This window comes from Bubalus kerabau, chromosome X, assembly GCF_029407905.1.
Source record: "Bubalus kerabau isolate K-KA32 ecotype Philippines breed swamp buffalo chromosome X, PCC_UOA_SB_1v2, whole genome shotgun sequence".
Lineage (NCBI taxonomy): Eukaryota > Metazoa > Chordata > Mammalia > Artiodactyla > Bovidae > Bubalus > Bubalus kerabau.
In genome coordinates, this window is record NC_073647.1 from 63,552,424 (window position 1) to 63,566,021 (window position 13,598).

A 13,598-nucleotide genomic window follows, 5' to 3' on the forward strand; every position below is an offset into this window, starting at 1 on the left:
TGTAGCTGGTTCGTGAGACTGTCTTAGAGTAAAGGAGTCAGATCCTAACATTCTCCTTAATAAGGTAGACCTTGGAGAATAAGAAAGTGCATATACAGAAAGAAGTAAGAACACAAAATACTATTACTGAGGAATAAGGGGTTTGGACTAAATATTTTCTGAATTCTCTACTGGATGAAGGTATTACCAGCTCTGCCAAAGACCACCTGCAAAGAAGAAGCAGAGAAGTGCTTGGTCTGAGTTCCCCACAGGCCAGGATAGGGAGTTGAACACATTCATAGCCCAGGGCTGAGCAGCAGGCTTTGTGAGCTGAGTTGGCAAAGCCAGACAGAACAAAAGGATTTCCTTTTTGAAGTGGCTTCTTCACACTTCAGGCTGTAGGCAGGGTACTGAAGGACTAAAGTATGGAAGAAAAATAAGGGTAGAGCCTGGAAAAGCTGAATTTTGCCGTTTTGTCTGTTAGAATTAAAATAATTTTTTTTCCCTTTTAAGGTTTTTCCAAAAATTTTATATCATCAATGCCATATTTGCTCATTATAAGAAAGTTGAAAATTAAAATTTAAAAAATATAGTTCAGTTCAGTCAAACAGTCGAGTCCTACTCTTTATGATCCCATGGACTGCAGCCTTCCAGGCCTCCCTGGCCATCACCAGGTCCCGGAGTTTACTCAAACTCATGTCCATTGAGTCAGTGATGCCATCCAACCATCTCATCCTCTGTTGTCCCCTTCTGCTCCTGCATTCAATCTTTCCCAGCATCAGGGTCTTTTCCAAGGAGTCAGTTCTTCACATCAGGTGGCCAAAGTATTGGAGTTTCAGCTTCAGCATCAGTCCTTCCATTGAATGTTCATGATTGGTTTCCTTTAGAATGGACTAGTTGGATCTCCTTGCAGTCCAAGGGACTCTCAAGAGTCTTCTCCAACACCACAGTTCAAATGCATCAATTCTTCAGGGCTCAGCTTTTTTTATGGCCCAACTCTCCCATCCATACATGACCACTGGAAAAAACCATAGTTTTGACTAGACAGACCTTTGTTGGCAAAGTGATGGCTCTGCTTTTTAATATGCTGTCTAGGTTGCCCATAACTTTTCTTCCAAGGAGCAAGTGTCTTTTAATTTCATGGCTGCAGTCAACATCTGCAATGATTTTGGAGCCCCCAAAAATAAAGTCTGTCACAGTTTGTACTGTTTCCCCATCTATTTGCCATCAAGTGATGGGACCAGATGCCATGATCTTAGTTTTCTGAATGTTGAGTTTTAAGCCAACTTTTTCACTCTCCTCTTTCATGTTCATCAAGAGACTCTTTAGTTCTTCTTCCTTTGTGCCATGATGTGCTCTGCATATAAGTTAAATAAGCATGGTGACTATATACAGCCTTGACGTACTCCTTTCCCAATTTGGAACCAGTCTGTTATTCCATGTCCAATTCTAACTGTTGCTTCTTGACCTGAATACAGATTTCTCAGGAGGCAGGTCAGGTGGTCTGGTATTCCCATCTCTTTTAAGAATTTTCCACAGTTTGTTGTGATCCACACAGTCAAAGGCTTTGGCGTAGTCAATAAAGCAGAAGTAGATGTTTTTCTGGAACTCTCTTGCTATTTTGATGATCCAGCGGATGTTGGTAATTTGATCTCTGGTTCCTCTGCCTTTTCTAAAACCAGCTTGAGCATCTGGAAATTAATGGTTCATATACTGTTGAAGCCTAGCTTGGAGAATTTTGAACATTACTTTGCTAGTGTGTGAGATGAGTACAATTATGTGGTAGTTTGAGCATTCTTTGGTATTGCCTTTCTTTGGGATTGGAATGAAAACTGACTTTTTCCACTCCTTTGGCCACTGCTGAGTTTTCCCAATTTGCTGGCATATTGAGTGCAGCACTTTCACAGCCTCATCTTTTAGGATTTGAATTAGCTCAACTGGAATTCCATCACCTCCACTAGCTTTGTTCGTAGTGCTTCTTCCTAAGGCCCACTTGACTTCACATTCCAGGATGTCTGGCTCTAGGTGAATGGTCACACCATCATGATTATTTGGGTTGTAAATATCTTTTTTGTATAGTTCTTCTGTGTATTCTTGCCACCTCTTCTTAATATCTTCTGCTTCTGTTAGGTCCATACCATTTCTGTCCTTTATTGTACCCACCCATCTTTGTATGAAAAGTTCCCTTGGTATCTCTAATTTTCTTGAAGAGATCTCTGGTCTTTCCCATTCTATTGTTTTCCTCTATTTCTTTGCATTGATCACTGAGGAAGGCTTTCTTTTCTTTCCTTGCTATTCTTTGGAACTCTGCATTCAAATGGGTATATCTTTCCTTTTCTCCTTTGCCTTTCACATATCTATTTGTAAGGCCTCCTCAGACAACCATTGCGCCTTTTTGCATTTCTTTTTTGGGGGGGATGGTCTTGATACCTGTTTACTGTACAATGTCGTGAACCTACGTCCATAGTTCTTCAGGCACTCTGTCTATCAGATTTAATCCCTTGAATCTATTTGTCACTTCCACTGTATAATCATAAAGGGATTTTATTCAGGTCTCACTTGAATGGTCTAGTGGTTTTCCCTACTTTCTTCAATTTAAGTCTAAATTTGGCAATTAAGAGTTCATGATCTGAGCCACAGTCAGTTCCGGTCTTGTTTTTGCTGACTATATAGAGCTTCTCCATCTTTGGCTGCAAAGAATATAATCAATCTGATTTTGGAATTGACCATCTGGTGATGTCCATGTGTAGAGTTTTCTCTTGTGTTGCTGGAAGAGGGTGTGTGCTATGACCAGTGTGTTCTCTTGGAAACACTCTATTAGCCTTTGCTCTGCTTCATTTTGTACTCCAAGGCCAAATTTGCCTCTTACTCCAGGTATTTCTTGACTTCCTACTTTTGTGTTCTAGTCCCCTGTAATGAAAAGGACATCTTTTGGGGGTGTTAGTTCTAGAAGGCCTTGTAGGTCTTCATCGAACTGTTCAATCTAAGCTTCTTCAGCATTACTGGTAGGGGCATAGACTTGGATTACTGTGATATTGAGTGGTTTGCCTTGGAAACTAACAGAGATCATCCTGTCATTTTTGAGATTACATCCAAGTACTGCATTTCGGACTCATTTGTTGACTGTGATGGCTACTCCATTTTTTCTAAGGGATTCTTGCCCACAGTAGTAGATATAATGGCCATCTGAGTTAAATTCACCCGTTTTGGTCCATTTTAGTTTGTTGATTGCTAAAATGTGGATGTTCACTCTTACCATCTTCTATTTGACCACTTCTAATTTGCCTTGATTCATGGGCCTAACATTCCAGGTTCCTATGCAATATTGCTTTTTGTGGCATTGGACTTTACTTGCATCACCAGTTACATCCACAACTGGGTTTTGTTTTTGCTTTGGCTCTGTCTCTTCATTCTTTCTGGAGTTATTTCTTCACTGATCTCTAGTAGCATATTGGGCAACTACAGACCTGGGGAATTCATCTTTCAGTGTCCTAACTTTCTGCCTTTTCATGCTGTTCATGAGGTTCTCAAGGCAAGAATACGGAAGTGGTTTGCCATTCCCTTCTCCAGTGGACCACCTTTTGTCAGAACTCTCCACCATGACCCATCCATCTTGGGTGGCCCTACATGGCATGGCTCATAGTTTCATTGAGTTAGACAAGGCTGTGGATTAAAGATTTTTAATCTTATTGGATTAAAGATTTACTGAGCATGGCCCCGCCCATCAGAACAAGACCCAGTTTCCCCCTCAGTCATTTCCTCCCATCAGGAAGGTTCCATAAGCCTCTTATTCTTCTCCATCAGAGGGCAGAGAGACTGAAAACCACAGTCACAGAAAAAAATATAGTGTAAAAGAATATTTAAAAAAGAATGTGTATATATATATGTATAATTGAATTACTTTGCTGTATAACAGGAATTAACAACAATGTAAATCAGCTATACTTCAATAGAAATAAGAAAAAAAGTTGAAAATACAAAAAAAGGAGGAAAGCAAAACTTCATTTTGTTATACCACCTAGAGACAGCCACTGTTACTATTTTCCGCATTTCTTTTTAGCCTTTTCCACTCATTTCCACTAATTCTTGTGATCATATCTTATATTAAAGTTGTATTATACTTTCAGGGCTTCCTTGGTGGCTCAGACGGTAAAGAATCTGCTTGCAATGCAGGAGACCTGGGTTCGATTCCTGGGCTGGGAAGATCCCCCAGAGGAGGGCATGGCAACCCACTCCAGTATTCTTACCTGGAGAATCCCGCAGACAGAGGAGCCTAGCAGGCTACAGTCCATAGGGTTGCAAAGAGTCGGACAGCACTGAGCAAGTAAGTACAGCACATACTTTCAGTTAATCCTAGAGTATAAACATTTTCCTGTCATTAGGAATTATGTGTAAATATCATTTTTATTGTTTATATAATATTCTGTGACTATACTATAAGTTACTTAACCTTTGAACCATAAGAATTTTTTTCAACATAATTAAGTTTTAAACAATTTTCACATAACATTAGAAAACAAATTCTATTTGAGTTCTCACAGACTATATAAGCCAGGAGACACTGGAATATATCCAGGGACATAGAACAAGATGCAAAGATTCATGGTCTAAAGGTATTGAAATCATAGAGGGTCTGTTCTCTTATCACTGTGAACCATAAGGATTTTTTCTAGTATTTTATTATTCTAAGTAATACTGGGATTTACATCATTCTGCAAAAAATTTGTGTACGTTTCTGTTTCCTTAGGAAATATTCATTCATTCATTATATGCAAATATTAGTGAGGACTTACTGTTTGCCAGGTACTATGCTTGGTGCAAAGTTTCTGCCTCGGGTGACGTGTTGTCAGCTACTGAGATAAGGAGGAGGAGCAAATTTAAGAGAAAAGGTGGTGGGTTCAGCTTCAGATGTGCTGAGTTTGAGACATCCAAGTGGAAATGTCAAGAAAGCAGAGCTCAGTGAAGAAGTCTGGATAGAGGTATAAAATTACAGATGTGGTCATATAGATGGTAATTCATGCCAAATGAGTGAAAGATCATACAGGGAAAGAGTATAGGTAGCCTAGTCCTGAGAATGTCCAGCTTTCAGAGGCTAGATAGCAGAAGTGGAATCTGCAAAAGAGACCAAAGAGAGGGCAAAGGGTTTGGAGGCAAAGCAAGAGTGTGGCATGCCACAGGAAGACTTTCAAGGAGGAGGAAATGGTTAACAGTGTTAAATGTAGGGGGGAGGTCAAGCAAGATAAGCAGGGAAAACACCGCATTTATTTATTTAATATAGCTTTTCTGACACAGAGTTCATTGGTTGAGTATCTTGTTGAGCAGTTTCAGTGGAGTGTTGGGGGGAAGGAAGCCAAATTGCTGAGTAAGAAGGGGATAGAAATTGCCCATAAAGAGGAGCTAGAGAGGTACCTAGTGTGTAGGGAGGATTTTTTTTTCAAGGTGACAGAGACTTGAGCATGTTTAATTGCTGATGACAGATGGAAGGGACTTGAGCCTGGTTAATAGCTGATGAGAAGAATGAGGGGGAGTAGGGAGACTGGGGAGAGGAATCTATAATTATTGGGTAAATATAAACATTTTAATGTCTCTTGATATATACTGCTCACATGCTTTCTAAAAGGGTTTTAAGCCAAAACACACTCCTCCTAGCAATTATGAAAGAGCTTGTTTTGTGGCCACTTTGTCTTCATTAAGTGTTATACAAACAAACAAACAAAAACCCTTGCTAAAGAGTTTCATTATGGTTCTAATTTACTCCATTTAGATTACTAGTGAGCTGAATATTTTAACCAGTTGTGTCTGTGTGTGAATTTATTCTATGTCCTTTCCCCAAAACGTTTCTGTTTTGGACAGACACTTTTATTTGCCATAAAAAACTTAAAGTCAAAGGATCAGAATAGCATTGTATTTTTTCTTCCCAAATTATATGGTCGAGAGTCTTCGCTTCTTAGAAGTACACAACAATTTGTGGCTCAGCTGAACTGAAGAGAGACATGATGTATCATCTGAGAGAGGGACCACCTATGAAACCCAGGTCTAGTCAGACTCCTATGTCAGTCGTCAAGCTCCCTTTGCTAACCTGGGACCGCATCCCTCCAGTGCCTTAAGGATTTGGTCCTCAGAGCTCCCCTTCGGGTGGCCGGTGGCGCGGCCCCCTGTTATGGAGCCCGGAGTGCTGTGCGGCCCCTTTAAGAGTCCAGCTCCTCCCCGCTCCAGGGAAAGTTGCAGCTTTTTCCGCCTCCAGGGAGGGTGAGAAGGGCTGGCTGCCGGAGCGGGGCTGCGGTTTTCCCGGAGCAGGAGACCCTTCCCTGAATCCGGCACTGGGACGTCTCACCCTCTCGTGGCACCTGTTGCAGGTGACAGGTAGGTCCATGGCCCACAGCCGTCCCTCCGCACTCGGTCCGGGACGCCTCCTGGGCCCCCAGCCCCTTTTCACTGCCTAAGCGCCCCCACCCCCATCTAGGGGACCTGCGCTCTTCCCTCCCCGCTCCCGGTCTCCCAGTCTCGCTTTGTCAGGAGCTTACCCTCTGTCCCTTGGCCCCGTCCGCCTGGGCGGACCGCACCCCCACGCTTTGACTCCCGTCAGCTTGGGCGGTCCCTCCCCACCACTTTGTTTTACCTTAGTCTCCAGGCCCTTTCCCCGGCCCATCCGTCGCCGCCGAGGGCTGTGCCCGTCGGGGCTCTGCTTCCTCCAGTGTGGACGGCTTTTCCCGCCCTCGGGAGCCGGGGCACCTCCCGGGAGCTGGCCCTAGTGGCGGGGGTGGGGCCGATCTCCTAGTGGGAACTACGCCCTCCGAGGCGTCGAGTCACCTTTTCTGCGGTGTCTGGGCTCCTCATTGCTTCCGGACCTCGGCCCTCACGGCGTCCACTTCCCTGGTCTCCGCGGATCCACCGCAGGTAAAGGCTGGAGGCCGGTTGGCCCCTAGTCCTGCTTCAGTGGGCACCCTCTGCGCTTGGGGCTGAGGACCTGGCTGTGTGCTCTGGAGCTGAACCTCTTTATCTTGCCACCCTTAGGCTTCCCTGGTGGCTCAGCAGTAAAGAATCTGCCTGCCAATGCAGGATCCCTGGGTCGGGAAGATCCCCCGGAGAAGGGAATGGCAACCCACTCCAGTATTCTTGTCTGAGAAATCCCATGGAGAGAGGAGCCTGATGGGCTACAATCCATGGGGTCACACAAGAGTCTGACACGACTTAGCCACTAAAGGACAACTTACAGAGGTCAGCGAGGAACGCTTCTGAAAGAGGGTCCTCAGAGCCTTCAGAAGGGACATAGAACATTTCCATCTGTGATGGTTTGTAAAGGGGTAGAAAAGATGTCCCTCCAACTCTTAACGTTGAATAAGATGGGTTAGAATTTTGGCGACTGGAACAGGTGATGTTTCTAATTAACCAAACTTTTCTTCCTGAAGTATCCTGCCTGCTTCTCCAAGACCAGAGGACCTAGCATTCCAGAATACTGCTTTGGGCAGGGTTGATCCTAGACCTTGTACATTTGTTGCAGAAATTAGTCTTCAGTACATATTGAGACATGGGTTCGATCCCTGGGTCGGGAAGATCCCGGGGAGAAGGAAATGACAACCCACTCCAGTATTCTTGCCTGGGAAATCCCATGGACAGAGGAGCCTGGCAGCCTAATATTCCGTGGAATGGCAAAAGAGTCAGATATGACTTAGTGACTCAACAACAACATAATGAAAGGGGGACTCTGAGAGTTTAAGTACCTTGTCTCAAATCACCCAACTGATGAGGGCCAGAGCTGGGTCATCTGACTGCAGCTGAGCTGTATTCTTCTCCCCTATCACACCGACTCTGCTGTCTTAGATAGTTCAGTCCAGTTCAGTTCAGTTCAGTCATTCAGTCGTGTCCGACTCTTTGCGACCCCACGAATCGCAGCACGCCAGGCCTCCCTGCCCATCACCAACTCCTGGAGTTCACTCAGACTCACATCCATCGGGTCAGTGGTGCATCCAGCCATCTCATCCTCCATCGTCCCCTTCTCCTCCTACACCCAATCCCTCCCAGCATCAGAGTCTTTTCCAATGAGTCAACTCTTCGCATGAGGTTAGGAACACTAAATAGCTCACAGATGAGGGCTAAGTGATGAAAAATTTCCCTTCCAAGCTAAAGCCTAAGTTTTGGTCCTTGATTCCACCTGAGAGGGACTGCAGAGACTTTGGAGCACTTACCTCACTGATGGCTCACCCACTTCACTTCCACTGTGGGAATGCTTGCCACATTGCCACTATAAGCACATCCCCCCCACCTGGCCCCGTGTACCCAGGTGAGTGAACCTCCAGGGCTATCAGCTCAGAGGGAATTGTCCTGAAGTTAGAGAAGGTGACCCTTGATTCTAGGGATGTGTGCCTGGCTCAATTTTTTCCTTTTCCACTAGGTAGGGTGTGGAAAGTGGTAAGGATTTCCCAACAGCCAGGCCAGAATGTCTGAGGCTTAGCGTGGGCTTGTTTTATCATGGAATGGATGGACTACCTTAGGGAAGAACAGTCCATGAGAAAATTTCCCTCCTGATCCCATCTCTGGGTCTTTGCTTAAATTACTCTTTTTTTCCTCTCTCTCTTTTCTCTCTCTTTTTTTTCCCTGAAGCGATAACTTTGTCACCTGTACCCACTTCCCTGCCATTAATTCCTATTCATCAAGATTTAGCTCTAAAGTCACCTCCTGTGGGACAACCTTACTGAACACACAGTTCCTTCCCCTAAGCAGAATTTCCAGTTATTCTGTGTCCTAAAACTCTTTGTTTACACCTCAGGAAAATCTCTTAAAACCTCTCTCAGTTGATTTTCCTGGAAAAGGAAATAACAACCCATGACAGTTTTCTTGCCTGGAAAATCCCATGGACAGAGGAGCCTGGCGGGCTACAGTGCATAGGGTCAAAACATGACTAAGTGACTGAGTATGTGCTGACCACAGTTGGTTTTCCATCTCGAAGGTTGTAATCTAAGACAAGGTCTAGATCTTGGAGCTCCCTTTGTCTTGAGCACAAGAGATTAACAAATATTTGTACAAGGACCTGGGGATACCATCCCTTCAAGGGCCCTTCAAGGGCCTTAGGTCAGGTGATGATGGGACTGAAGTACAGAAGATGCTATTTTGAGGCACTTGAATCTACAGCTAGGACTTTGTACTTAAATGTCACCTTAGTGAGGTCATCCCTAACCACCCTAATTAAACTTATTTAAATAAGTTTTAAAGTTTTAAGTCCTTCCTTGAACATTCTGTTGATATATGCCCCTTCCCTACCTTATTACTCTAATGTAATATTTTGTGTATTTTATTCATTTTTCTTTCTTGTTATTCTTTTTATTTTCTTGTTTTCTTTCTTATTCATTTTAATTTTCTTCTCCCTCCATAGTGTAAGTTCTATGTGGGCAGAGATTGCTGTCTGTTTCATTCACCAGTGGACCCCAGCATCCATAACAGAGCCTGGCACATTGTAGGTGCTTGCTAATATTTGTTAAATAAATTAATATATGACATCACCATTGTAGGAATTGACACGCTTTTATGTTTTCCTGGACCAGAAACTTAAGTGTCCTCAGTCTGCCCCAGGCCCAGTTCTCATACAATTCTGCTTTGAGATTGCATGCCTGATGACAACTTTGACCTCCTTGGAAGTACTTCCTCTCTCTTTTTTTTTTTAAGGCATGAGTCTCTGGATGGAAACTTCTAAAATTTAAGGTGGAAATGTTAAGATGCTGTGTTCCTTGTGGTCTGCACTAGGAAGAGGGGTATGGCTTGTCAGATGTCTTAAGGCCTTTATCCAGTGAGCTCAGTAATAAGCTGGAGAAAGTTGCTGTGTGATAGGGAAGTGAACAGCTCAAAAGAATAAAAGATGCCTAACAAATTAAGCTTCTGGCCTCAAGTCACTCTTAGCCTTTTAGGCATGATGTGTTTATTGGATTATTAACTTTATGAAAAACCCATTGCTGATTACTGCTTGTGTGGTACTTGACAAGTTTTATACTAGGAGAATTATACCATGTGAGGGAACCACTATGTAACAGGAAAGAAAAAAAGTACTGTTCTATTTAAATGTTTTGAAACATTCAGAAAAAAAAAAAATAAGGCTAGAATCTTTCCAAAGACAGGCTGGAAGGAGTTGGACTCTTGATACACTGGTAAATATGTGATTCTCCACCATTTAATGAATGATAACTTCTCTGAAACTGGTTTGTACAAAAAACTTCTGCCCAACCTCTTCTGCTCAATTTTTCTCCTCAACTTCTCCATATAGTGTAGTGACCCAGGGCTCAGTCCATGGACTTTTCTCTATCCAGAATCTTTCTAGAAGCATTCATCCAGCCCAGTGGTTTTAAATACCCTGTCACTCCAAAATTTATGTCTCTGTCCCAAGTCTTTCTTCTAAGCTGCAGCCTCATAGATCTAATGAGCTATTAAGCATTCCTACTTGGCTATCAAATAGGCATCTCAAACTTAACATGGCCAAAACAATACTCTTAAAAAAATTTTTTTATTGACATATAGCTGTTTTACAATGTTGTGTTAATTTCTGCTGTACAACAAAGTGATTCAGGTATACATATATATAGTTATGTATACATACATATATATATATATATATATATATTTATACAGTTATATATATAGGCGCACACACATACATTATTTTTGGCCCTGCCACACAGCTTACGGGATCTTAGTTCCCAGACCACAGATTGAACCCATGCCCTTGGTATTGAAAGTGTGCAGTCCTAACCACTGGACCACCAGGGAATTCCCTATGCATTATTTTTTTAAACATTCTTTCCACTATGGTTTATCATAGGATAATTGAATATAGTTCTCTGCTATATAGTAGGTCCTTGTTGTTTATCTATCCTCTATATACTAGTTTTGGAGAAGGCAATGGCAACCCACTCCAGTACTCTTGCCTGGAAAATCCCATGGACGGAGGGGCCTGGTGGGCTGCAGTCCATGGGGTCACTAGGAGTCGGACATGACTGAGCAACTTCACTTTATTTTTTTACTTTCATGCATTGGAGAAGGAAATGGCAACCACTCCAGTGTTCTTGCCTGGAGAATCCCAGGGACAGGGGAGCCTGGTGGGCTGCTGTTTATGGAGTCGCACAGGGTCACACACGACTGAAGCGGCTTAGCAGCAGCAGCAGCAGCAGCAGCATATACTAGTTTGCATCACTACTTCCAAACTCCCAATCCATCCCTTCCCCAACCTCCTCCTGCTTGGCAGCCACCAGTCTGTTCTCTATGTCTCTGAGTCTGTTTCCAAAACAGGGCTCGAGTCTTCTCAAATCCCTAGTTCCTTCCCTCAACCCTCCCCTGTCTCAGTAAAATGACACCATCATCCATTCACACCAAAGACCTACAGTCACCCTTGATTCTTCTCATTCTCTCTCCCCCTCCCTACACTCAATTCATCAGCAAATCCTATCCATCATGTTATTATATTCTGCCATGTCTCCATCTCCTCTGCCTATCCCCCTAGTCCAAGCCACCACATGCTGCAATAAGCATCTTTGCACAGTGCTCAATGATGTATGTAGAGCTAGGTAAACACACAGGTATTTCTGCTGGACAGCTTTCTAGTAGGATAGTTGTTGGGTCAAAGGACATGCACATTTTAAAAATGTGAATAGGCATCAGAAAAGTGGCATCCAAGAAATTTACACTGTCTCCATTGAGAGTGTTTTTCCTCATTTCCTTGCTGAGGATGGACAGTCTTTTTAATTTTTGCCAATCTGACAATGAGAAATAGTATCTAACTGATTTAACTTTCATTTATCTGGTCACTAGTAAGGCTGAGTATCTTCATGTGTGTTAGCTACTTGTATTTTTCCTGAGACTTCCTCTCAACATCCTTCCCACATTTCTCTTTTGGATTATATATTTCATTTATTTATAAGAACACTATTTTTTAGGGATATTTACCCATTGTCTATTACACAATGCAAGTTTTTTTTTTCTCTTTAGTCTGCCATAGTCGTAACTTTGTTCATGATGTGTACCCCTCTTGTAATTAGATAAAGCATACTATAAAACATTTAAAAAACATGTTCATTAGATTTGGCAATTAGGATGTCAGTGATGATATCAATGCAGCAGGAGGAGAGAGGCAGATTGTAGAGGGTTGGGAGTAGCATTTAGAGGGACTGATAGGGAATATGATATACGTTTTGAAGAGGCTTGGCTCTGATGGGAAGGAGAGTGTTTCCCATAGACAGTGGAGCACAGGGGAGAAGAAAATGTTAATTTTGTTTCTTTTTAAATATAGGAGAGAGATGAACCCGTTTCAGAGCTTGATTGATGCCAGGTTGATTGATTTGGAGGATGAAGGAGGGTGGGGGCTTCAGCATGAAAGAGGTGAAAAGATGGGTCTTCGAGAAAGAGAGCTAGCTCTTCCATTGAGGCAGGAGGGAATGAGAGCAGGATTGTTGGAGCTGTGAAGAAGGAAGGAGCTGTGGAAGGACAGGATTTTGGAGGTGATCCCAACTGATGAGAGTGGTGATGGGTTGGAACAGCATTTGAGAAGGATGAATAGAGGAGCCCCTTAGCAGCAAATCATCCAGATTGCCACATCATAGTGAGCCCAGAGAGGCTTGGATAACTTGAATTTGTCTCCTTCCAAGTCACAGAACTCTGTATCCATTCTCTCCAGAAGCCCTCATCAGCCCAGGTATAGGAACAACGTGGAGACTATCTAGTTTGGGGGACATTTCTGGGTGGCTGTTTCAGAAATATAAGAGGGTAGGAAATTGGACAGTACTGCCAGAATAGTTGAAGTGATGGACCACTGTGGCTTTCATATCTGTGTCTATCTAAACCTAACTTGATGTTTAACAATTCATAAGAGATGGAAAATTTCCTTGACTTCTGCATTGTTTCTTGTTTGTATCTCTGTCAACTCAGGCATAAGAATAGCTTTAGTGGGACTTCCCTGGTGGTCCAGTGGCTAAGACTCCTCATTCCCAATGCAAGGGGGTCCAAGTTCGATCCCTGATCAAGAAACTGGATCCCACATGCCACAACTAAGACCCAGAACAGCCAAATAAATAAATAAATATTTTTTATAATAACTTTAGTATCAGTGTCTTTAAACTATTGCTTGTCACTTTTCAGAAAATATAGGTTTATTTGGGCTTCCCTGGTGGTTCAGTGGTAAAGAATCTGCCTGCAGTGCAGGAGATGCAGGATACTCGGGTTTGAACCCTGGGTCAGAAAGACCCTCTGGAGGAGGGCACAGCAACCCACTCCAGTATTCTTGCCTGGAGAATCCCATGGACAGAGGAGCCTGGTGGGCTATAGTCCATAGGGTCGCAAAGAGTCAGACACGACTGAAGCAACTGAGCATGCATGCATGCATGGGTTTATTTACTGAGAGTCAACAGGGTGCCAGTTTCTAGACTAGGTGCTTGAGATGGAGTGTATAAAAAGGTAGATGATGCCCTTTTTTGGGAGTAGAACTTATTTCAACCAGGGAGTATATGTTTTAAAAAGGAACATATTTTATAATCAATGATTTAATTGCAATTGTGATAAGTTGTATGAAGTTTGGTTTTTTATAAATCAAATTTAAATTTATTTATTTTAATTTTTATTGGAGTAGAGTTAAATTACTGTGTTAG

At 42.9% G+C, this 13,598-nt stretch overlaps 1 protein-coding gene across 10 annotated transcripts in view; it reads left to right on the forward strand.

Annotated features, from left to right (window-relative positions):
• SYTL4 (synaptotagmin like 4) overlaps positions 1–13,598 on the forward strand; it is a 95,344-nt gene that overhangs the window by 24,766 nt on the left and 56,980 nt on the right. For 5 of the 10 annotated variants that reach the window (XM_055565744.1, XM_055565745.1, XM_055565750.1 and 2 more), the window contains one exon: positions 4,107–4,303. The exons of 2 other annotated variants lie outside the window; for them this stretch is intronic. The gene's annotated coding sequence lies outside the window, so the exon portion shown is untranslated. Of the gene's footprint in view, positions 1–4,106; positions 4,304–6,200; positions 6,343–12,385; positions 12,650–13,598 lie in introns of those variants that run through there. 3 more of the 10 variants (XM_055565747.1, XM_055565741.1, XM_055565749.1) reach the window with 3 other exon arrangements.